Genomic DNA, 24,574 nt, shown 5'->3' with positions numbered 1-24,574 from the left:
ACACACACACACACACACACACACACACACACACACACACACAGAGGGAGACACAGCGACTGACGGAGAGAAAACGGGAGGCAGACACGGGAGAGAGGATGGCATCCGATCCGAGACAGACACAGTGGCACAGTCCCTGACCCACCTCAGAGAGACCCCAGGCGGAAGAAGCAGCTTTCCCAAGGGAGGGGGCGTCAGCCTTGGGCCCCGGGCCCCAGCTGGACGCGGTGCCCTGGGGCTGGCAGAGCCCCGTGGGGTCCCCAAGACGTCTTGGCAGCCGAGGTCTCAAAGGTCCCCTTCCGCTTGGCTACCTAATAAGGGAAGACCCAGCCCCCGCCCAAAGGCCAGAGGATGAGAGTGTGAGTGTGTGTTTGAGAGTGTCAGGGGGCAAGGGTGTGGGCGGGCCGACTGGGGTCCGGGGGGGTGGGATACCCAGAATGGAGGGGGAAGGGTGTGGAGCTGGGGGGTTGCATATCATGTAGGGGGGTCCAAGCATACCGGACGGTCATCTTGTTTCTTGCAATCCGAATGCGGAGTGGCCCTCCGGCCTCTTGGAGGCAACCCAGGTCTGCGTTGGGAGTCGGGGCCCCGGTCATCCTCCCGCAGAGGGGCTATGGCCGTGGCGATCCAAAAGTTGGCACGCTGCTACCCGCCATGCCCGCTGACTGGCTGGCCGGCTGGCCAAAGGCCCTGTTGGCTGGAAGATAGGCTTCGGCTTGAGGGCGTTCGGGTCATATCTGTTTTTATTCCGATGGTGTGCCTCATCCTAATGTTACTTGCTTGATGGTAGGAGAATCTCTGAGTGACAGTATTTCCTTGCTTTTCAATGGATCCCTTTTGTTGCAGAACCTTTCCCTTGAAAGTGAAGGAACCTATGTCTGCACAGGCGCTAATGCTCTTGGAAAGGCAAAAGCAATTCCGTCCTCTACGAGCTTGGTAAGCACCAAGTCCTTGTTGTCTTCAAGTGCTTCCTATAATACGTGCACAGGAGGACCCGGTTTTGTGGATTCTGGAGTCAAGGAGTTAACACGTGGACGTTATTGGTTTTAAGCATTGCTGTCACTGCCCACTTACAAACCGCCTCTAAATTTAACCCTCTGTCTTACCTGTTCTTCTCTCAGAAGGCTGTGACTGCCTTGCTGCTGCTTCTCTGCCTGAGAACCCACAATGAGATATTAACCTTCTGCCCAGAATCAAGATCCTTCATACTCTGCCTCTGTGTGCATGCTTGGGTGCCACGTTGCTTCAGTCCTGCCTGACTGTGACCCCATGGGCTGTAGCCCGCCAGGCTCCTCTTACTGTAGGATCCTCCAGGCAAGCATACTGAAGTAGGTTGTCATGCCGTCCTCCAGGGGATCTTCCCAACCCAGGTATCAAACCCACATCTCCTTCATTCCCTGCATGGGCAGACAGGTTCTTTACTGCTAGCACCACCTGGGAAGCCCATTCTGGCTCTACATCTCCTTCATTGACAACTAAACTCTGTTCTAGGCAACGCAGTTTCCCGCACTCTGATCCAACACCACACACACACACACACACACACACACACACACACACACACAGAGCTTCACACCCTGTGACCCAACACCACACACACACACACACACACACACACACACACACGGAGACACAGCGACTGACGGACAGAAAACGGGAGGCAGACACGGGAGAGAGGATGGCATCCGATCCGAGACAGACACAGTGGCACAGTCCCTGACCCACCTCCGAGAGAGACCAGGCGGAAGAAGCAGCTTTCCCAAGGGAGGGGGCGTCAGCCTTGGGCCCCGGGCCCCAGCTGGACGCGGTGCCCTGGGGCTGGCAGAGCCCCGTGGGGTCCCCAAGACGTCTTGGCAGCCGAGGTCTCAAAGGTCCCCTTCAGCTTGGCTACCTAAGGCAAGACCCAGCCCCCGCCCAAAGGCCAGAGGGTGAGTGTGTGAGAGTGTGTGTGCGAGTGTGTCAGGGGGCAAGGGTGTGGGCGGGCCGACTGGGGTCCGGGGGGATACCCAGAATGGAGGGCCGAGGGTGTGGAGGCCGAGGGTTGGGAAGCCTGTGTGGTCCTCTTGCTGTTTCTCTCTCCCTCTTTCTCCATCTCCCTTACCTGTGGTTTCTGTCTCCTGACACGTCTCGGCGGCAGGGTGGGTGTGTGGGTGAAGGTGGGGGTGTGTGTGTCTTTGTGTGTGTGTGTGTGTGTGTGTGTGTGTGTGTGTGCGCCCGCGGGAGAGCACTCGCAGTCGCGTGCGAGGATGGCACTACGGTTGCGGGTGGGGCTGGGGCGTGGGGCAGTCCCCAGGATTACCTGAGGCTTGCCTAGCGAGCCCCAGACGGAGACCGGAAGGTCATCTGGTTTTTTGGAAGCCGAAAGCGGAGGGGCTCTCGGGCCGCGCAGAGGCAGCCGGGCGTCGGACCCCCGCCCCCCAGGCCCGGGGCATCCACCCGGGGAGGGGCTGGGGCCGCGGGGATCCAAGAGATGGGACGCCGCTGCTGCCTGCGAGGGCCGCCGGCTGGAAGGCAGGCGACCGACGGCTGTGAGCGCGGTGGGGTGCGAGGGGCCAGGGGTGGGGGTGGGGGGCGGCTTGCGGTGCAGGCCACGCCACGGGTGGGGCTGGGGGAGGTGTGGGGCGGGAGTGGGGGCGGGGGCTAAAGGAGAGGGGAGGCAAAAAGCCTACAGCACCCGGTATTCCCAGGCGGTCTCCCATCCAAGTACTAACCAGGCCCGACCCTGCTTAGCTTCCGAGATCAGACGAGATCGGGCGCGTTCAGGGTGGTATGGCCGTAGACGGAGGCGGCTGCCTCCAAGCGCCCTAAGAGCCCCGCGCCGCGCCGCGCCGCGCCGCGCCTCCCTTTCGCTGTGACCTGCCTGCCGGGCGGGTCAGCCGGCCGCACCTCTCCACGGGCCGCGCGCTGTACCTGAGCCGGACGACCCGCCACCGGACTCCGGCCGGCCAGGGCCGGCAGCCCGGCGGCCGGCCGACGCCGCCCCGCCCCCGCTCCCCATCACCGTGCGTGCGTGCGGGGGCGGGAGGGGCGCGGAGGTCTCGGCGCTCTCCCACCCCGGGCCTCTGCAGGCCCGCCCCCGCTGGGCGGCGCCCCCAGCCCCATCCCGTTCGCTGCACAGGGCCAGCTTGCCCCGGAGGTCTCTGGCTTCCGGGCCCGCCGCTGCCCGCCGCCCGCGGGCCTCTGAACCTCCTGCGCAGCCCAGCTGGGGCCCTGAGCGCCCATCCTGCCCCGCACCTGCCCGGTGCCCAAACCCACCGGGAGCCAGCAGCGCGGCCGACAGGAGCGCGTCAGCCCCGCCCCTTCGCCCTATCGAGGCCCCACTTGCCCCCACGCCGCCCGCCAAGCACAGGACCGTCCTGAGAGAGCAGACGGCCGACAGGCAGGCACACGGACAGACACACAAGACACTCGCACGCACCCACGCCAAGTGAGACAAGCCGGCCGGCGCAGGCTCGTCAGCCAGAGCCAGGGCCCCAGCAACCTGTGAGAGGCCGGGGCCAGAGGAAGGGACGGGAGGCCGGGTGTCAGGAGACGCAGAGGCAGAAAGAGACGGAGGTTCAGAGACAGACTCGAAGACGGCGAGAGGGAGAGGCAGGCGGACAGACAGACGGGCCCCCGCGCGCAGACACACACACACACACACACACACACACACAGAGGGAGACACAGCGACTGACGGAGAGAAAACGGGAGGCAGACACGGGAGAGAGGATGGCATCCGATCCGAGACAGACACAGTGGCACAGTCCCTGACCCACCTCAGAGAGACCCCAGGCGGAAGAAGCAGCTTTCCCAAGGGAGGGGGCGTCAGCCTTGGGCCCCGGGCCCCAGCTGGACGCGGTGCCCTGGGGCTGGCAGAGCCCCGTGGGGTCCCCAAGACGTCTTGGCAGCCGAGGTCTCAAAGGTCCCCTTCCGCTTGGCTACCTAATAAGGGAAGACCCAGCCCCCGCCCAAAGGCCAGAGGATGAGAGTGTGAGTGTGTGTTTGAGAGTGTCAGGGGGCAAGGGTGTGGGCGGGCCGACTGGGGTCCGGGGGGGTGGGATACCCAGAATGGAGGGGGAAGGGTGTGGAGCTGGGGGGTTGCATATCATGTAGGGGGGTCCAAGCATACCGGACGGTCATCTTGTTTCTTGCAATCCGAATGCGGAGTGGCCCTCCGGCCTCTTGGAGGCAACCCAGGTCTGCGTTGGGAGTCGGGGCCCCGGTCATCCTCCCGCAGAGGGGCTATGGCCGTGGCGATCCAAAAGTTGGCACGCTGCTACCCGCCATGCCCGCTGACTGGCTGGCCGGCTGGCCAAAGGCCCTGTTGGCTGGAAGATAGGCTTCGGCTTGAGGGCGTTCGGGTCATATCTGTTTTTATTCCGATGGTGTGCCTCATCCTAATGTTACTTGCTTGATGGTAGGAGAATCTCTGAGTGACAGTATTTCCTTGCTTTTCAATGGATCCCTTTTGTTGCAGAACCTTTCCCTTGAAAGTGAAGGAACCTATGTCTGCACAGGCGCTAATGCTCTTGGAAAGGCAAAAGCAATTCCGTCCTCTACGAGCTTGGTAAGCACCAAGTCCTTGTTGTCTTCAAGTGCTTCCTATAATACGTGCACAGGAGGACCCGGTTTTGTGGATTCTGGAGTCAAGGAGTTAACACGTGGACGTTATTGGTTTTAAGCATTGCTGTCACTGCCCACTTACAAACCGCCTCTAAATTTAACCCTCTGTCTTACCTGTTCTTCTCTCAGAAGGCTGTGACTGCCTTGCTGCTGCTTCTCTGCCTGAGAACCCACAATGAGATATTAACCTTCTGCCCAGAATCAAGATCCTTCATACTCTGCCTCTGTGTGCATGCTTGGGTGCCACGTTGCTTCAGTCCTGCCTGACTGTGACCCCATGGGCTGTAGCCCGCCAGGCTCCTCTTACTGTAGGATCCTCCAGGCAAGCATACTGAAGTAGGTTGTCATGCCGTCCTCCAGGGGATCTTCCCAACCCAGGTATCAAACCCACATCTCCTTCATTCCCTGCATGGGCAGACAGGTTCTTTACTGCTAGCACCACCTGGGAAGCCCATTCTGGCTCTACATCTCCTTCATTGACAACTAAACTCTGTTCTAGGCAACGCAGTTTCCCGCACTCTGATCCAACACCACACACACACACACACACACACACACACACAAACACACACAGAGAGCTTCACACCCTGTGACCCAACACCACACACACACACACACACACACACACGGAGACACAGCGACTGACGGACAGAAAACGGGAGGCAGACACGGGAGAGAGGATGGCATCCGATCCGAGACAGACACAGTGGCACAGTCCCTGACCCACCTCCGAGAGAGACCAGGCGGAAGAAGCAGCTTTCCCAAGGGAGGGGGCGTCAGCCTTGGGCCCCGGGCCCCAGCTGGACGCGGTGCCCTGGGGCTGGCAGAGCCCCGTGGGGTCCCCAAGACGTCTTGGCAGCCGAGGTCTCAAAGGTCCCCTTCAGCTTGGCTACCTAAGGCAAGACCCAGCCCCCGCCCAAAGGCCAGAGGGTGAGTGTGTGAGAGTGTGTGTGCGAGTGTGTCAGGGGGCAAGGGTGTGGGCGGGCCGACTGGGGTCCGGGGGGATACCCAGAATGGAGGGCCGAGGGTGTGGAGGCCGAGGGTTGGGAAGCCTGTGTGGTCCTCTTGCTGTTTCTCTCTCCCTCTTTCTCCATCTCCCTTACCTGTGGTTTCTGTCTCCTGACACGTCTCGGCGGCAGGGTGGGTGTGTGGGTGAAGGTGGGGGTGTGTGTGTCTTTGTGTGTGTGTGTGTGTGTGTGTGTGTGTGTGTGCGCCCGCGGGAGAGCACGCGCAGTCGCGTGCGAGGATGGCACTACGGTTGCGGGTGGGGCTGGGGCGTGGGGCAGTCCCCAGGATTACCTGAGGCTTGCCTAGCGAGCCCCAGACGGAGACCGGAAGGTCATCTGGTTTTTTGGAAGCCGAAAGCGGAGGGGCTCTCGGGCCGCGCAGAGGCAGCCGGGCGTCGGACCCCCGCCCCCCAGGCCCGGGGCATCCACCCGGGGAGGGGCTGGGGCCGCGGGGATCCAAGAGATGGGACGCCGCTGCTGCCTGCGAGGGCCGCCGGCTGGAAGGCAGGCGACCGACGGCTGTGAGCGCGGTGGGGTGCGAGGGGCCAGGGGTGGGGGTGGGGGGCGGCTTGCGGTGCAGGCCACGCCACGGGTGGGGCTGGGGGAGGTGTGGGGCGGGAGTGGGGGCGGGGGCTAAAGGAGAGGGGAGGCAAAAAGCCTACAGCACCCGGTATTCCCAGGCGGTCTCCCATCCAAGTACTAACCAGGCCCGACCCTGCTTAGCTTCCGAGATCAGACGAGATCGGGCGCGTTCAGGGTGGTATGGCCGTAGACGGAGGCGGCTGCCTCCAAGCGCCCTAAGAGCCCCGCGCCGCGCCGCGCCGCGCCGCGCCTCCCTTTCGCTGTGACCTGCCTGCCGGGCGGGTCAGCCGGCCGCACCTCTCCACGGGCCGCGCGCTGTACCTGAGCCGGACGACCCGCCACCGGACTCCGGCCGGCCAGGGCCGGCAGCCCGGCGGCCTGCCGACGCCGCCCCGCCCCCGCTCCCCATCACCGTGCGTGCGTGCGGGGGCGGGAGGGGCGCGGAGGTCTCGGCGCTCTCCCACCCCGGGCCTCTGCAGGCCCGCCCCCGCTGGGCGGCGCCCCCAGCCCCATCCCGTTCGCTGCACAGGGCCAGCTTGCCCCGGAGGTCTCTGGCTTCCGGGCCCGCCGCTGCCCGCCGCCCGCGGGCCTCTGAACCTCCTGCGCAGCCCAGCTGGGGCCCTGAGCGCCCATCCTGCCCCGCACCTGCCCGGTGCCCAAACCCACCGGGAGCCAGCAGCGCGGCCGACAGGAGCGCGTCAGCCCCGCCCCTTCGCCCTATCGAGGCCCCACTTGCCCCCACGCCGCCCGCCAAGCACAGGACCGTCCTGAGAGAGCAGACGGCCGACAGGCAGGCACACGGACAGACACACAAGACACTCGCACGCACCCACGCCAAGTGAGACAAGCCGGCCGGCGCAGGCTCGTCAGCCAGAGCCAGGGCCCCAGCAACCTGTGAGAGGCCGGGGCCAGAGGAAGGGACGGGAGGCCGGGTGTCAGGAGACGCAGAGGCAGAAAGAGACGGAGGTTCAGAGACAGACTCGAAGACGGCGAGAGGGAGAGGCAGGCGGACAGACAGACGGGCCCCCGCGCGCAGACACACACACACACACACACACACACACACACACACACAGAGGGAGACACAGCGACTGACGGAGAGAAAACGGGAGGCAGACACGGGAGAGAGGATGGCATCCGATCCGAGACAGACACAGTGGCACAGTCCCTGACCCACCTCAGAGAGACCCCAGGCGGAAGAAGCAGCTTTCCCAAGGGAGGGGGCGTCAGCCTTGGGCCCCGGGCCCCAGCTGGACGCGGTGCCCTGGGGCTGGCAGAGCCCCGTGGGGTCCCCAAGACGTCTTGGCAGCCGAGGTCTCAAAGGTCCCCTTCCGCTTGGCTACCTAATAAGGGAAGACCCAGCCCCCGCCCAAAGGCCAGAGGATGAGAGTGTGAGTGTGTGTTTGAGAGTGTCAGGGGGCAAGGGTGTGGGCGGGCCGACTGGGGTCCGGGGGGGTGGGATACCCAGAATGGAGGGGGAAGGGTGTGGAGCTGGGGGGTTGCATATCATGTAGGGGGGTCCAAGCATACCGGACGGTCATCTTGTTTCTTGCAATCCGAATGCGGAGTGGCCCTCCGGCCTCTTGGAGGCAACCCAGGTCTGCGTTGGGAGTCGGGGCCCCGGTCATCCTCCCGCAGAGGGGCTATGGCCGTGGCGATCCAAAAGTTGGCACGCTGCTACCCGCCATGCCCGCTGACTGGCTGGCCGGCTGGCCAAAGGCCCTGTTGGCTGGAAGATAGGCTTCGGCTTGAGGGCGTTCGGGTCATATCTGTTTTTATTCCGATGGTGTGCCTCATCCTAATGTTACTTGCTTGATGGTAGGAGAATCTCTGAGTGACAGTATTTCCTTGCTTTTCAATGGATCCCTTTTGTTGCAGAACCTTTCCCTTGAAAGTGAAGGAACCTATGTCTGCACAGGCGCTAATGCTCTTGGAAAGGCAAAAGCAATTCCGTCCTCTACGAGCTTGGTAAGCACCAAGTCCTTGTTGTCTTCAAGTGCTTCCTATAATACGTGCACAGGAGGACCCGGTTTTGTGGATTCTGGAGTCAAGGAGTTAACACGTGGACGTTATTGGTTTTAAGCATTGCTGTCACTGCCCACTTACAAACCGCCTCTAAATTTAACCCTCTGTCTTACCTGTTCTTCTCTCAGAAGGCTGTGACTGCCTTGCTGCTGCTTCTCTGCCTGAGAACCCACAATGAGATATTAACCTTCTGCCCAGAATCAAGATCCTTCATACTCTGCCTCTGTGTGCATGCTTGGGTGCCACGTTGCTTCAGTCCTGCCTGACTGTGACCCCATGGGCTGTAGCCCGCCAGGCTCCTCTTACTGTAGGATCCTCCAGGCAAGCATACTGAAGTAGGTTGTCATGCCGTCCTCCAGGGGATCTTCCCAACCCAGGTATCAAACCCACATCTCCTTCATTCCCTGCATGGGCAGACAGGTTCTTTACTGCTAGCACCACCTGGGAAGCCCATTCTGGCTCTACATCTCCTTCATTGACAACTAAACTCTGTTCTAGGCAACGCAGTTTCCCGCACTCTGATCCAACACCACACACACACACACACACACACACACACGGAGACACAGCGACTGACGGACAGAAAACGGGAGGCAGACACGGGAGAGAGGATGGCATCCGATCCGAGACAGACACAGTGGCACAGTCCCTGACCCACCTCCGAGAGAGACCAGGCGGAAGAAGCAGCTTTCCCAAGGGAGGGGGCGTCAGCCTTGGGCCCCGGGCCCCAGCTGGACGCGGTGCCCTGGGGCTGGCAGAGCCCCGTGGGGTCCCCAAGACGTCTTGGCAGCCGAGGTCTCAAAGGTCCCCTTCAGCTTGGCCACCTAAGGCAAGACCCAGCCCCCGCCCAAAGGCCAGAGGGTGAGTGTGTGAGAGTGTGTGTGCGAGTGTGTCAGGGGGCAAGGGTGTGGGCGGGCCGACTGGGGTCCGGGGGGATACCCAGAATGGAGGGCCGAGGGTGTGGAGGCCGAGGGTTGGGAAGCCTGTGTGGTCCTCTTGCTGTTTCTCTCTCCCTCTTTCTCCATCTCCCTTACCTGTGGTTTCTGTCTCCTGACACGTCTCGGCGGCAGGGTGGGTGTGTGGGTGAAGGTGGGGGTGTGTGTGTCTTTGTGTGTGTGTGTGTGTGTGTGTGTGTGTGTGTGTGTGTGTGCGCCCGCGGGAGAGCACGCGCAGTCGCGTGCGAGGATGGCACTACGGTTGCGGGTGGGGCTGGGGCGTGGGGCAGTCCCCAGGATTACCTGAGGCTTGCCTAGCGAGCCCCAGACGGAGACCGGAAGGTCATCTGGTTTTTTGGAAGCCGAAAGCGGAGGGGCTCTCGGGCCGCGCAGAGGCAGCCGGGCGTCGGACCCCCGCCCCCCAGGCCCGGGGCATCCACCCGGGGAGGGGCTGGGGCCGCGGGGATCCAAGAGATGGGACGCCGCTGCTGCCTGCGAGGGCCGCCGGCTGGAAGGCAGGCGACCGACGGCTGTGAGCGCGGTGGGGTGCGAGGGGCCAGGGGTGGGGGTGGGGGGCGGCTTGCGGTGCAGGCCACGCCACGGGTGGGGCTGGGGGAGGTGTGGGGCGGGAGTGGGGGCGGGGGCTAAAGGAGAGGGGAGGCAAAAAGCCTACAGCACCCGGTATTCCCAGGCGGTCTCCCATCCAAGTACTAACCAGGCCCGACCCTGCTTAGCTTCCGAGATCAGACGAGATCGGGCGCGTTCAGGGTGGTATGGCCGTAGACGGAGGCGGCTGCCTCCAAGCGCCCTAAGAGCCCCGCGCCGCGCCGCGCCGCGCCGCGCCTCCCTTTCGCTGTGACCTGCCTGCCGGGCGGGTCAGCCGGCCGCACCTCTCCACGGGCCGCGCGCTGTACCTGAGCCGGACGACCCGCCACCGGACTCCGGCCGGCCAGGGCCGGCAGCCCGGCGGCCGGCCGACGCCGCCCCGCCCCCGCTCCCCATCACCGTGCGTGCGTGCGGGGGCGGGAGGGGCGCGGAGGTCTCGGCGCTCTCCCACCCCGGGCCTCTGCAGGCCCGCCCCCGCTGGGCGGCGCCCCCAGCCCCATCCCGTTCGCTGCACAGGGCCAGCTTGCCCCGGAGGTCTCTGGCTTCCGGGCCCGCCGCTGCCCGCCGCCCGCGGGCCTCTGAACCTCCTGCGCAGCCCAGCTGGGGCCCTGAGCGCCCATCCTGCCCCGCACCTGCCCGGTGCCCAAACCCACCGGGAGCCAGCAGCGCGGCCGACAGGAGCGCGTCAGCCCCGCCCCTTCGCCCTATCGAGGCCCCACTTGCCCCCACGCCGCCCGCCAAGCACAGGACCGTCCTGAGAGAGCAGACGGCCGACAGGCAGGCACACGGACAGACACACAAGACACTCGCACGCACCCACGCCAAGTGAGACAAGCCGGCCGGCGCAGGCTCGTCAGCCAGAGCCAGGGCCCCAGCAACCTGTGAGAGGCCGGGGCCAGAGGAAGGGACGGGAGGCCGGGTGTCAGGAGACGCAGAGGCAGAAAGAGACGGAGGTTCAGAGACAGACTCGAAGACGGCGAGAGGGAGAGGCAGGCGGACAGACAGACGGGCCCCCGCGCGCAGACACACACACACACACACACACACACACACACACACACACACAGAGGGAGACACAGCGACTGACGGAGAGAAAACGGGAGGCAGACACGGGAGAGAGGATGGCATCCGATCCGAGACAGACACAGTGGCACAGTCCCTGACCCACCTCAGAGAGACCCCAGGCGGAAGAAGCAGCTTTCCCAAGGGAGGGGGCGTCAGCCTTGGGCCCCGGGCCCCAGCTGGACGCGGTGCCCTGGGGCTGGCAGAGCCCCGTGGGGTCCCCAAGACGTCTTGGCAGCCGAGGTCTCAAAGGTCCCCTTCCGCTTGGCTACCTAATAAGGGAAGACCCAGCCCCCGCCCAAAGGCCAGAGGATGAGAGTGTGAGTGTGTGTTTGAGAGTGTCAGGGGGCAAGGGTGTGGGCGGGCCGACTGGGGTCCGGGGGGGTGGGATACCCAGAATGGAGGGGGAAGGGTGTGGAGCTGGGGGGTTGCATATCATGTAGGGGGGTCCAAGCATACCGGACGGTCATCTTGTTTCTTGCAATCCGAATGCGGAGTGGCCCTCCGGCCTCTTGGAGGCAACCCAGGTCTGCGTTGGGAGTCGGGGCCCCGGTCATCCTCCCGCAGAGGGGCTATGGCCGTGGCGATCCAAAAGTTGGCACGCTGCTACCCGCCATGCCCGCTGACTGGCTGGCCGGCTGGCCAAAGGCCCTGTTGGCTGGAAGATAGGCTTCGGCTTGAGGGCGTTCGGGTCATATCTGTTTTTATTCCGATGGTGTGCCTCATCCTAATGTTACTTGCTTGATGGTAGGAGAATCTCTGAGTGACAGTATTTCCTTGCTTTTCAATGGATCCCTTTTGTTGCAGAACCTTTCCCTTGAAAGTGAAGGAACCTATGTCTGCACAGGCGCTAATGCTCTTGGAAAGGCAAAAGCAATTCCGTCCTCTACGAGCTTGGTAAGCACCAAGTCCTTGTTGTCTTCAAGTGCTTCCTATAATACGTGCACAGGAGGACCCGGTTTTGTGGATTCTGGAGTCAAGGAGTTAACACGTGGACGTTATTGGTTTTAAGCATTGCTGTCACTGCCCACTTACAAACCGCCTCTAAATTTAACCCTCTGTCTTACCTGTTCTTCTCTCAGAAGGCTGTGACTGCCTTGCTGCTGCTTCTCTGCCTGAGAACCCACAATGAGATATTAACCTTCTGCCCAGAATCAAGATCCTTCATACTCTGCCTCTGTGTGCATGCTTGGGTGCCACGTTGCTTCAGTCCTGCCTGACTGTGACCCCATGGGCTGTAGCCCGCCAGGCTCCTCTTACTGTAGGATCCTCCAGGCAAGCATACTGAAGTAGGTTGTCATGCCGTCCTCCAGGGGATCTTCCCAACCCAGGTATCAAACCCACATCTCCTTCATTCCCTGCATGGGCAGACAGGTTCTTTACTGCTAGCACCACCTGGGAAGCCCATTCTGGCTCTACATCTCCTTCATTGACAACTAAACTCTGTTCTAGGCAACGCAGTTTCCCGCACTCTGATCCAACACCACACACACACACACACACACACACACACACACACACACACAGAGCTTCACACCCTGTGACCCAACACCACACACACACACACACACACACACACACACACACGGAGACACAGCGACTGACGGACAGAAAACGGGAGGCAGACACGGGAGAGAGGATGGCATCCGATCCGAGACAGACACAGTGGCACAGTCCCTGACCCACCTCCGAGAGAGACCAGGCGGAAGAAGCAGCTTTCCCAAGGGAGGGGGCGTCAGCCTTGGGCCCCGGGCCCCAGCTGGACGCGGTGCCCTGGGGCTGGCAGAGCCCCGTGGGGTCCCCAAGACGTCTTGGCAGCCGAGGTCTCAAAGGTCCCCTTCAGCTTGGCTACCTAAGGCAAGACCCAGCCCCCGCCCAAAGGCCAGAGGGTGAGTGTGTGAGAGTGTGTGTGCGAGTGTGTCAGGGGGCAAGGGTGTGGGCGGGCCGACTGGGGTCCGGGGGGATACCCAGAATGGAGGGCCGAGGGTGTGGAGGCCGAGGGTTGGGAAGCCTGTGTGGTCCTCTTGCTGTTTCTCTCTCCCTCTTTCTCCATCTCCCTTACCTGTGGTTTCTGTCTCCTGACACGTCTCGGCGGCAGGGTGGGTGTGTGGGTGAAGGTGGGGGTGTGTGTGTCTTTGTGTGTGTGTGTGTGTGTGTGTGTGTGTGTGTGTGCGCCCGCGGGAGAGCACTCGCAGTCGCGTGCGAGGATGGCACTACGGTTGCGGGTGGGGCTGGGGCGTGGGGCAGTCCCCAGGATTACCTGAGGCTTGCCTAGCGAGCCCCAGACGGAGACCGGAAGGTCATCTGGTTTTTTGGAAGCCGAAAGCGGAGGGGCTCTCGGGCCGCGCAGAGGCAGCCGGGCGTCGGACCCCCGCCCCCCAGGCCCGGGGCATCCACCCGGGGAGGGGCTGGGGCCGCGGGGATCCAAGAGATGGGACGCCGCTGCTGCCTGCGAGGGCCGCCGGCTGGAAGGCAGGCGACCGACGGCTGTGAGCGCGGTGGGGTGCGAGGGGCCAGGGGTGGGGGTGGGGGGCGGCTTGCGGTGCAGGCCACGCCACGGGTGGGGCTGGGGGAGGTGTGGGGCGGGAGTGGGGGCGGGGGCTAAAGGAGAGGGGAGGCAAAAAGCCTACAGCACCCGGTATTCCCAGGCGGTCTCCCATCCAAGTACTAACCAGGCCCGACCCTGCTTAGCTTCCGAGATCAGACGAGATCGGGCGCGTTCAGGGTGGTATGGCCGTAGACGGAGGCGGCTGCCTCCAAGCGCCCTAAGAGCCCCGCGCCGCGCCGCGCCGCGCCGCGCCTCCCTTTCGCTGTGACCTGCCTGCCGGGCGGGTCAGCCGGCCGCACCTCTCCACGGGCCGCGCGCTGTACCTGAGCCGGACGACCCGCCACCGGACTCCGGCCGGCCAGGGCCGGCAGCCCGGCGGCCGGCCGACGCCGCCCCGCCCCCGCTCCCCATCACCGTGCGTGCGTGCGGGGGCGGGAGGGGCGCGGAGGTCTCGGCGCTCTCCCACCCCGGGCCTCTGCAGGCCCGCCCCCGCTGGGCGGCGCCCCCAGCCCCATCCCGTTCGCTGCACAGGGCCAGCTTGCCCCGGAGGTCTCTGGCTTCCGGGCCCGCCGCTGCCCGCCGCCCGCGGGCCTCTGAACCTCCTGCGCAGCCCAGCTGGGGCCCTGAGCGCCCATCCTGCCCCGCACCTGCCCGGTGCCCAAACCCACCGGGAGCCAGCAGCGCGGCCGACAGGAGCGCGTCAGCCCCGCCCCTTCGCCCTATCGAGGCCCCACTTGCCCCCACGCCGCCCGCCAAGCACAGGACCGTCCTGAGAGAGCAGACGGCCGACAGGCAGGCACACGGACAGACACACAAGACACTCGCACGCACCCACGCCAAGTGAGACAAGCCGGCCGGCGCAGGCTCGTCAGCCAGAGCCAGGGCCCCAGCAACCTGTGAGAGGCCGGGGCCAGAGGAAGGGACGGGAGGCCGGGTGTCAGGAGACGCAGAGGCAGAAAGAGACGGAGGTTCAGAGACAGACTCGAAGACGGCGAGAGGGAGAGGCAGGCGGACAGACAGACGGGCCCCCGCGCGCAGACACACACACACACACACACACACACACACAGAGGGAGACACAGCGACTGACGGAGAGAAAACGGGAGGCAGACACGGGAGAGAGGATGGCATCCGATCCGAGACAGACACAGTGGCACAGTCCCTGACCCACCTCAGAGAGACCCCAGGCGGAAGAAGCAGCTTTCCCAAGGGAGGGGGCGTCAGCCTTGGGCCCCGGGCCCCAGCTGGACGCGGTGCCCTGGGGCTGGCAGAGCCCCGTGGGGTCCCCAAGACGTCTTGGCAGCCGAGGTCTCAAAGGTCCCCTTCCGCTTGGCTACCTAATAAGGGAAGACCCAGCCCCCGCCCAAAGGCCAGAGGATGAGAGTGTGAGTGTGTGTTTGAGAGTGTCAGGGGGCAAGGGTGTGGGCGGGCCGACTGGGGTCCGGGGGGGTGGGATACCCAGAATGGAGGGGGAAGGGTGTGGAGCTGGGGGGTTGCATATCATGTAGGGGGGTCCAAGCATACCGGACGGTCATCTTGTTTCTTGCAATCCGAATGCGGAGTGGCCCTCCGGCCTCTTGGAGGCAACCCAGGTCTGCGTTGGGAGTCGGGGCCCCGGTCATCCTCCCGCAGAGGGGCTATGGCCGTGGCGATCCAAAAGTTGGCACGCTGCTACCCGCCATGCCCGCTGACTGGCTGGCCGGCTGGCCAAAGGCCCTGTTGGCTGGAAGATAGGCTTCGGCTTGAGGGCGTTCGGGTCATATCTGTTTTTATTCCGATGGTGTGCCTCATCCTAATGTTACTTGCTTGATGGTAGGAGAATCTCTGAGTGACAGTATTTCCTTGCTTTTCAATGGATCCCTTTTGTTGCAGAACCTTTCCCTTGAAAGTGAAGGAACCTATGTCTGCACAGGCGCTAATGCTCTTGGAAAGGCAAAAGCAATTCCGTCCTCTACGAGCTTGGTAAGCACCAAGTCCTTGTTGTCTTCAAGTGCTTCCTATAATACGTGCACAGGAGGACCCGGTTTTGTGGATTCTGGAGTCAAGGAGTTAACACGTGGACGTTATTGGTTTTAAGCATTGCTGTCACTGCCCACTTACAAACCGCCTCTAAATTTAACCCTCTGTCTTACCTGTTCTTCTCTCAGAAGGCTGTGACTGCCTTGCTGCTGCTTCTCTGCCTGAGAACCCACAATGAGATATTAACCTTCTGCCCAGAATCAAGATCCTTCATACTCTGCCTCTGTGTGCATGCTTGGGTGCCACGTTGCTTCAGTCCTGCCTGACTGTGACCCCATGGGCTGTAGCCCGCCAGGCTCCTCTTACTGTAGGATCCTCCAGGCAAGCATACTGAAGTAGGTTGTCATGCCGTCCTCCAGGGGATCTTCCCAACCCAGGTATCAAACCCACATCTCCTTCATTCCCTGCATGGGCAGACAGGTTCTTTACTGCTAGCACCACCTGGGAAGCCCATTCTGGCTCTACATCTCCTTCATTGACAACTAAACTCTGTTCTAGGCAACGCAGTTTCCCGCACTCTGATCCAACACCACACACACACACACACACACACACACACACAAACACACACAGAGAGCTTCACACCCTGTGACCCAACACCACACACACACACACACACACACACACGGAGACACAGCGACTGACGGACAGAAAACGGGAGGCAGACACGGGAGAGAGGATGGCATCCGATCCGAGACAGACACAGTGGCACAGTCCCTGACCCACCTCCGAGAGAGACCAGGCGGAAGAAGCAGCTTTCCCAAGGGAGGGGGCGTCAGCCTTGGGCCCCGGGCCCCAGCTGGACGCGGTGCCCTGGGGCTGGCAGAGCCCCGTGGGGTCCCCAAGACGTCTTGGCAGCCGAGGTCTCAAAGGTCCCCTTCAGCTTGGCTACCTAAGGCAAGACCCAGCCCCCGCCCAAAGGCCAGAGGGTGAGTGTGTGAGAGTGTGTGTGCGAGTGTGTCAGGGGGCAAGGGTGTGGGCGGGCCGACTGGGGTCCGGGGGGATACCCAGAATGGAGGGCCGAGGGTGTGGAGGCCGAGGGTTGGGAAGCCTGTGTGGTCCTCTTGCTGTTTCTCTCTCCCTCTTTCTCCATCTCCCTTACCTGTGGTTTCTGTCTCCTGACACGTCTCGGCGGCAGGGTGGGTGTGTGGGTGAAGGTGGGGGTGTGTGTGTCTTTGTGTGTGTGTGTGTGTGTGTGTGTGTGTGTGTGCGCCCGCGGGAGAGCACGCGCAGTCGCGTGCGAGGATGGCACTACGGTTGCGGGTGGGGCTGGGGCGTGGGGCAGTCCCCAGGATTACCTGAGGCTTGCCTAGCGAGCCCCAGACGGAGACCGGAAGGTCATCTGGTTTTTTGGAAGCCGAAAGCGGAGGGGCTCTCGGGCCGCGCAGAGGCAGCCGGGCGTCGGACCCCCGCCCCCCAGGCCCGGGGCATCCACCCGGGGAGGGGCTGGGGCCGCGGGGATCCAAGAGATGGGACGCCGCTGCTGCCTGCGAGGGCCGCCGGCTGGAAGGCAGGCGACCGACGGCTGTGAGCGCGGTGGGGTGCGAGGGGCCAGGGGTGGGGGTGGGGGGCGGCTTGCGGTGCAGGCCACGCCACGGGTGGGGCTGGGGGAGGTGTGGGGCGGGAGTGGGGGCGGGGGCTAAAGGAGAGGGGAGGCAAAAAGCCTACAGCACCCGGTATTCCCAGGCGGTCTCCCATCCAAGTACTAACCAGGCCCGACCCTGCTTAGCTTCCGAGATCAGACGAGATCGGGCGCGTTCAGGGTGGTATGGCCGTAGACGGAGGCGGCTGCCTCCAAGCGCCCTAAGAGCCCCGCGCCGCGCCGCGCCGCGCCGCGCCTCCCTTTCGCTGTGACCTGCCTGCCGGGCGGGTCAGCCGGCCGCACCTCTCCACGGGCCGCGCGCTGTACCTGAGCCGGACGACCCGCCACCGGACTCCGGCCGGCCAGGGCCGGCAGCCCGGCGGCCTGCCGACGCCGCCCCGCCCCCGCTCCCCATCACCGTGCGTGCGTGCGGGGGCGGGAGGGGCGCGGAGGTCTCGGCGCTCTCCCACCCCGGGCCTCTGCAGGCCCGCCCCCGCTGGGCGGCGCCCCCAGCCCCATCCCGTTCGCTGCACAGGGCCAGCTTGCCCCGGAGGTCTCTGGCTTCCGGGCCCGCCGCTGCCCGCCGCCCGCGGGCCTCTGAACCTCCTGCGCAGCCCAGCTGGGGCCCTGAGCGCCCATCCTGCCCCGCACCTGCCCGGTGCCCAAACCCACCGGGAGCCAGCAGCGCGGCCGACAGGAGCGCGTCAGCCCCGCCCCTTCGCCCTATCGAGGCCCCACTTGCCCCCACGCCGCCCGCCAAGCACAGGACCGTCCTGAGAGAGCAGACGGCCGACAGGCAGGCACACGGACAGACACACAAGACACTCGCACGCACCCACGCCAAGTGAGACAAGCCGGCCGGCGCAGGCTCGTCAGCCAGAGCCAGGGCCCCAGCAACCTGTGAGAGGCCGGGGCCAGAGGAAGGGACGGGAGGCCGGGTGTCAGGAGACGCAGAGGCAGAAAGAGACGGAGGTTCAGAGACAGACTCGAAGACGGCGAGAGGGAGAGGCAGGCGGACAGACAGACGGGCCCCCGCGCGCAGACACACACACACACACACACACACACACACACACACACAGAGGGAGACACAGCGACTGACGGAGAGAAAACGGGAGGCAGACACGGGAGAGAGGATGGCATCCGATCCGAGACAGACACAGTGGCACAGTCCCTGACCCACCTCAGAGAGACCCCAGGCGGAAGAAGCAGCTTTCCCAAGGGAGGGGGCGTCAGCCTTGGGCCCCGGGCCCCAGCTGGACGCGGTGCCCTGGGGCTGGCAGAGCCCCGTGGGGTCCCCAAGACGTCTTGGCAGCCGAGGTCTCAAAGGTCCCCTTCCGCTTGGCTACCTAATAAGGGAAGACCCAGCCCCCGCCCAAAGGCCAGAGGATGAGAGTGTGAGTGTGTGTTTGAGAGTGTCAGGGGGCAAGGGTGTGGGCGGGCCGACTGGGGTCCGGGGGGGTGGGATACCCAGAATGGAGGGGGAAGGGTGTGGAGCTGGGGGGTTGCATATCATGTAGGGGGGTCCAAGCATACCGGACGGTCATCTTGTTTCTTGCAATCCGAATGCGGAGTGGCCCTCCGGCCTCTTGGAGGCAACCCAGGTCTGCGTTGGGAGTCGGGGCCCCGGTCATCCTCCCGCAGAGGGGCTATGGCCGTGGCGATCCAAAAGTTGGCACGCTGCTACCCGCCATGCCCGCTGACTGGCTGGCCGGCTGGCCAAAGGCCCTGTTGGCTGGAAGATAGGCTTCGGCTTGAGGGCGTTCGGGTCATATCTGTTTTTATTCCGATGGTGTGCCTCATCCTAATGTTACTTGCTTGATGGTAGGAGAATCTCTGAGTGACAGTATTTCCTTGCTTTTCAATGGATCCCTTTTGTTGCAGAACCTTTCCCTTGAAAGTGAAGGAACCTATGTCTGCACAGGCGCTAATGCTCTTGGAAAGGCAAAAGCAATTCCGTCCTCTACGAGCTTGGTAAGCACCAAGTCCTTGTTGTCTTCAAGTGCTTCCTATAATACGTGCACAGGAGGACCCGGTTTTGTGGATTCTGGAGTCAAGGAGTTAACACGTGGACGTTATTGGTTTTAAGCATTGCTGTCACTGCCCACTTACAAACCGCCTCTAAATTTAACCCTCTGTCTTACCTGTTCTTCTCTCAGAAGGCTGTGACTGCCTTGCTGCTGCTTCTCTGCCTGAGAACCCACAATGAGATATTAACCTTCTGCCCAGAATCAAGATCCTTCATACTCTGCCTCTGTGTGCATGCTTGGGTGCCACGTTGCTTCAGTCCTGCCTGACTGTGACCCCATGGGCTGTAGCCCGCCAGGCTCCTCTTACTGTAGGATCCTCCAGGCAAGCATACTGAAGTAGGTTGTCATGCCGTCCTCCAGGGGATCTTCCCAACCCAGGTATCAAACCCACATCTCCTTCATTCCCTGCATGGGCAGACAGGTTCTTTACTGCTAGCACCACCTGGGAAGCCCATTCTGGCTCTACATCTCCTTCATTGACAACTAAACTCTGTTCTAGGCAACGCAGTTTCCCGCACTCTGATCCAACACCACACACACACACACACACACACACACACGGAGACACAGCGACTGACGGACAGAAAACGGGAGGCAGACACGGGAGAGAGGATGGCATCCGATCCGAGACAGACACAGTGGCACAGTCCCTGACCCACCTCCGAGAGAGACCAGGCGGAAGAAGCAGCTTTCCCAAGGGAGGGGGCGTCAGCCTTGGGCCCCGGGCCCCAGCTGGACGCGGTGCCCTGGGGCTGGCAGAGCCCCGTGGGGTCCCCAAGACGTCTTGGCAGCCGAGGTCTCAAAGGTCCCCTTCAGCTTGGCCACCTAAGGCAAGACCCAGCCCCCGCCCAAAGGCCAGAGGGTGAGTGTGTGAGAGTGTGTGTGCGAGTGTGTCAGGGGGCAAGGGTGTGGGCGGGCCGACTGGGGTCCGGGGGGATACCCAGAATGGAGGGCCGAGGGTGTGGAGGCCGAGGGTTGGGAAGCCTGTGTGGTCCTCTTGCTGTTTCTCTCTCCCTCTTTCTCCATCTCCCTTACCTGTGGTTTCTGTCTCCTGACACGTCTCGGCGGCAGGGTGGGTGTGTGGGTGAAGGTGGGGGTGTGTGTGTCTTTGTGTGTGTGTGTGTGTGTGTGTGTGTGTGTGTGTGTGTGTGCGCCCGCGGGAGAGCACGCGCAGTCGCGTGCGAGGATGGCACTACGGTTGCGGGTGGGGCTGGGGCGTGGGGCAGTCCCCAGGATTACCTGAGGCTTGCCTAGCGAGCCCCAGACGGAGACCGGAAGGTCATCTGGTTTTTTGGAAGCCGAAAGCGGAGGGGCTCTCGGGCCGCGCAGAGGCAGCCGGGCGTCGGACCCCCGCCCCCCAGGCCCGGGGCATCCACCCGGGGAGGGGCTGGGGCCGCGGGGATCCAAGAGATGGGACGCCGCTGCTGCCTGCGAGGGCCGCCGGCTGGAAGGCAGGCGACCGACGGCTGTGAGCGCGGTGGGGTGCGAGGGGCCAGGGGTGGGGGTGGGGGGCGGCTTGCGGTGCAGGCCACGCCACGGGTGGGGCTGGGGGAGGTGTGGGGCGGGAGTGGGGGCGGGGGCTAAAGGAGAGGGGAGGCAAAAAGCCTACAGCACCCGGTATTCCCAGGCGGTCTCCCATCCAAGTACTAACCAGGCCCGACCCTGCTTAGCTTCCGAGATCAGACGAGATCGGGCGCGTTCAGGGTGGTATGGCCGTAGACGGAGGCGGCTGCCTCCAAGCGCCCTAAGAGCCCCGCGCCGCGCCGCGCCGCGCCGCGCCTCCCTTTCGCTGTGACCTGCCTGCCGGGCGGGTCAGCCGGCCGCACCTCTCCACGGGCCGCGCGCTGTACCTGAGCCGGACGACCCGCCACCGGACTCCGGCCGGCCAGGGCCGGCAGCCCGGCGGCCGGCCGACGCCGCCCCGCCCCCGCTCCCCATCACCGTGCGTGCGTGCGGGGGCGGGAGGGGCGCGGAGGTCTCGGCGCTCTCCCACCCCGGGCCTCTGCAGGCCCGCCCCCGCTGGGCGGCGCCCCCAGCCCCATCCCGTTCGCTGCACAGGGCCAGCTTGCCCCGGAGGTCTCTGGCTTCCGGGCCCGCCGCTGCCCGCCGCCCGCGGGCCTCTGAACCTCCTGCGCAGCCCAGCTGGGGCCCTGAGCGCCCATCCTGCCCCGCACCTGCCCGGTGCCCAAACCCACCGGGAGCCAGCAGCGCGGCCGACAGGAGCGCGTCAGCCCCGCCCCTTCGCCCTATCGAGGCCCCACTTGCCCCCACGCCGCCCGCCAAGCACAGGACCGTCCTGAGAGAGCAGACGGCCGACAGGCAGGCACACGGACAGACACACAAGACACTCGCACGCACCCACGCCAAGTGAGACAAGCCGGCCGGCGCAGGCTCGTCAGCCAGAGCCAGGGCCCCAGCAACCTGTGAGAGGCCGGGGCCAGAGGAAGGGACGGGAGGCCGGGTGTCAGGAGACGCAGAGGCAGAAAGAGACGGAGGTTCAGAGACAGACTCGAAGACGGCGAGAGGGAGAGGCAGGCGGACAGACAGACGGGCCCCCGCGCGCAGACACACACACACACACACACACACACACACACACACACACACAGAGGGAGACACAGCGACTGACGGAGAGAAAACGGGAGGCAGACACGGGAGAGAGGATGGCATCCGATCCGAGACAGACACAGTGGCACAGTCCCTGACCCACCTCAGAGAGACCCCAGGCGGAAGAAGCAGCTTTCCCAAGGGAGGGGGCGTCAGCCTTGGGCCCCGGGCCCCAGCTGGACGCGGTGCCCTGGGGCTGGCAGAGCCCCGTGGGGTCCCCAAGACGTCTTGGCAGCCGAGGTCTCAAAGGTCCCCTTCCGCTTGGCTACCTAATAAGGGAAGACCCAGCCCCCGCCCAAAGGCCAGAGGATGAGAGTGTGAGTGTGTGTTTGAGAGTGTCAGGGGGCAAGGGTGTGGGCGGGCCGACTGGGGTCCGGGGGGGTGGGATACCCAGAATGGAGGGGGAAGGGTGTGGAGCTGGGGGGTTGCATATCATGTAGGGGGGTCCAAGCATACCGGACGGTCATCTTGTTTCTTGCAATCCGAATGCGGAGTGGCCCTCCGGCCTCTTGGAGGCAACCCAGGTCTGCGTTGGGAGTCGGGGCCCCGGTCATCCTCCCGCAGAGGGGCTATGGCCGTGGCGATCCAAAAGTTGGCACGCTGCTACCCGCCATGCCCGCTGACTGGCTGGCCGGCTGGCCAAAGGCCCTGTTGGCTGGAAGATAGGCTTCGGCTTGAGGGCGTTCGGGTCATATCTGTTTTTATTCCGATGGTGTGCCTCATCCTAATGTTACTTGCTTGATGGTAGGAGAATCTCTGAGTGACAGTATTTCCTTGCTTTTCAATGGATCCCTTTTGTTGCAGAACCTTTCCCTTGAAAGTGAAGGAACCTATGTCTGCACAGGCGCTAATGCTCTTGGAAAGGCAAAAGCAATTCCGTCCTCTACGAGCTTGGTAAGCACCAAGTCCTTGTTGTCTTCAAGTGCTTCCTATAATACGTGCACAGGAGGACCCGGTTTTGTGGATTCTGGAGTCAAGGAGTTAACACGTGGACGTTATTGGTTTTAAGCATTGCTGTCACTGCCCACTTACAAACCGCCTCTAAATTTAACCCTCTGTCTTACCTGTTCTTCTCTCAGAAGGCTGTGACTGCCTTGCTGCTGCTTCTCTGCCTGAGAACCCACAATGAGATATTAACCTTCTGCCCAGAATCAAGATCCTTCATACTCTGCCTCTGTGTGCATGCTTGGGTGCCACGTTGCTTCAGTCCTGCCTGACTGTGACCCCATGGGCTGTAGCCCGCCAGGCTCCTCTTACTGTAGGATCCTCCAGGCAAGCATACTGAAGTAGGTTGTCATGCCGTCCTCCAGGGGATCTTCCCAACCCAGGTATCAAACCCACATCTCCTTCATTCCCTGCATGGGCAGACAGGTTCTTTACTGCTAGCACCACCTGGGAAGCCCATTCTGGCTCTACATCTCCTTCATTGACAACTAAACTCTGTTCTAGGCAACGCAGTTTCCCGCACTCTGATCCAACACCACACACACACACACACACACACACACACACACACACACAGAGCTTCACACCCTGTGACCCAACACCACACACACACACACACACACACACACACACACACACACACACGGAGACACAGCGACTGACGGACAGAAAACGGGAGGCAGACACGGGAGAGAGGATGGCATCCGATCCGAGACAGACACAGTGGCACAGTCCCTGACCCACCTCCGAGAGAGACCAGGCGGAAGAAGCAGCTTTCCCAAGGGAGGGGGCGTCAGCCTTGGGCCCCGGGCCCCAGCTGGACGCGGTGCCCTGGGGCTGGCAGAGCCCCGTGGGGTCCCCAAGACGTCTTGGCAGCCGAGGTCTCAAAGGTCCCCTTCAGCTTGGCCACCTAAGGCAAGACCCAGCCCCCGCCCAAAGGCCAGAGGGTGAGTGTGTGAGAGTGTGTGTGCGAGTGTGTCAGGGGGCAAGGGTGTGGGCGGGCCGACTGGGGTCCGGGGGGATACCCAGAATGGAGGGCCGAGGGTGTGGAGGCCGAGGGTTGGGAAGCCTGTGTGGTCCTCTTGCTGTTTCTCTCTCCCTCTTTCTCCATCTCCCTTACCTGTGGTTTCTGTCTCCTGACACGTCTCGGCGGCAGGGTGGGTGTGTGGGTGAAGGTGGGGGTGTGTGTGTCTTTGTGTGTGTGTGTGTGTGTGTGTGTGTGTGTGTGTGCGCCCGCGGGAGAGCACGCGCAGTCGCGTGCGAGGATGGCACTACGGTTGCGGGTGGGGCTGGGGCGTGGGGCAGTCCCCAGGATTACCTGAGGCTTGCCTAGCGAGCCCCAGACGGAGACCGGAAGGTCATCTGGTTTTTTGGAAGCCGAAAGCGGAGGGGCTCTCGGGCCGCGCAGAGGCAGCCGGGCGTCGGACCCCCGCCCCCCAGGCCCGGGGCATCCACCCGGGGAGGGGCTGGGGCCGCGGGGATCCAAGAGATGGGACGCCGCTGCTGCCTGCGAGGGCCGCCGGCTGGAAGGCAGGCGACCGACGGCTGTGAGCGCGGTGGGGTGCGAGGGGCCAGGGGTGGGGGTGGGGGGCGGCTTGCGGTGCAGGCCACGCCACGGGTGGGGCTGGGGGAGGTGTGGGGCGGGAGTGGGGGCGGGGGCTAAAGGAGAGGGGAGGCAAAAAGCCTACAGCACCCGGTATTCCCAGGCGGTCTCCCATCCAAGTACTAACCAGGCCCGACCCTGCTTAGCTTCCGAGATCAGACGAGATCGGGCGCGTTCAGGGTGGTATGGCCGTAGACGGAGGCGGCTGCCTCCAAGCGCCCTAAGAGCCCCGCGCCGCGCCGCGCCGCGCCGCGCCTCCCTTTCGCTGTGACCTGCCTGCCGGGCGGGTCAGCCGGCCGCACCTCTCCACGGGCCGCGCGCTGTACCTGAGCCGGACGACCCGCCACCGGACTCCGGCCGGCCAGGGCCGGCAGCCCGGCGGCCGGCCGACGCCGCCCCGCCCCCGCTCCCCATCACC

At 63.8% G+C, this 24,574-nt stretch overlaps 7 non-coding genes across 7 annotated transcripts; all 7 read right to left on the bottom strand.

Moving 5' to 3' along the window:
- Positions 1 to 2,662: 2,662 nt before the first annotated feature.
- On the bottom strand, positions 2,663 to 2,781 carry LOC133070906 (5S ribosomal RNA). Its single transcript, XR_009696296.1, has one exon. It is a non-coding gene; the product is annotated as a 5S ribosomal RNA (ribosomal RNA).
- A 3,486-nt stretch (positions 2,782 to 6,267) lies between these two features.
- LOC133070895 (5S ribosomal RNA) lies at positions 6,268 to 6,386 on the bottom strand. Its single transcript, XR_009696287.1, has one exon. It is a non-coding gene; the product is annotated as a 5S ribosomal RNA (ribosomal RNA).
- A 3,434-nt stretch (positions 6,387 to 9,820) lies between these two features.
- LOC133070883 (5S ribosomal RNA) lies at positions 9,821 to 9,939 on the bottom strand. The gene has a single exon (XR_009696279.1). It is a non-coding gene; the product is annotated as a 5S ribosomal RNA (ribosomal RNA).
- A 3,506-nt stretch (positions 9,940 to 13,445) lies between these two features.
- LOC133070871 (5S ribosomal RNA) lies at positions 13,446 to 13,564 on the bottom strand. The gene has a single exon (XR_009696272.1). It is a non-coding gene; the product is annotated as a 5S ribosomal RNA (ribosomal RNA).
- Positions 13,565 to 17,050: 3,486 nt separating this feature from the next.
- On the bottom strand, positions 17,051 to 17,169 carry LOC133070859 (5S ribosomal RNA). The gene has a single exon (XR_009696263.1). It is a non-coding gene; the product is annotated as a 5S ribosomal RNA (ribosomal RNA).
- Positions 17,170 to 20,603: 3,434 nt separating this feature from the next.
- LOC133070848 (5S ribosomal RNA) lies at positions 20,604 to 20,722 on the bottom strand. Its single transcript, XR_009696252.1, has one exon. It is a non-coding gene; the product is annotated as a 5S ribosomal RNA (ribosomal RNA).
- A 3,512-nt stretch (positions 20,723 to 24,234) lies between these two features.
- Positions 24,235 to 24,353, bottom strand: LOC133070837 (5S ribosomal RNA). Its single transcript, XR_009696241.1, has one exon. It is a non-coding gene; the product is annotated as a 5S ribosomal RNA (ribosomal RNA).
- Positions 24,354 to 24,574: the final 221 nt, after the last annotated feature.

Source organism: Dama dama, chromosome 15 (assembly GCF_033118175.1).
Source record: "Dama dama isolate Ldn47 chromosome 15, ASM3311817v1, whole genome shotgun sequence".
Lineage (NCBI taxonomy): Eukaryota > Metazoa > Chordata > Mammalia > Artiodactyla > Cervidae > Dama > Dama dama.
Note: the sequence above shows the minus strand (reverse complement) of the source record. Positions and strands in the feature narration are given on the sequence as shown.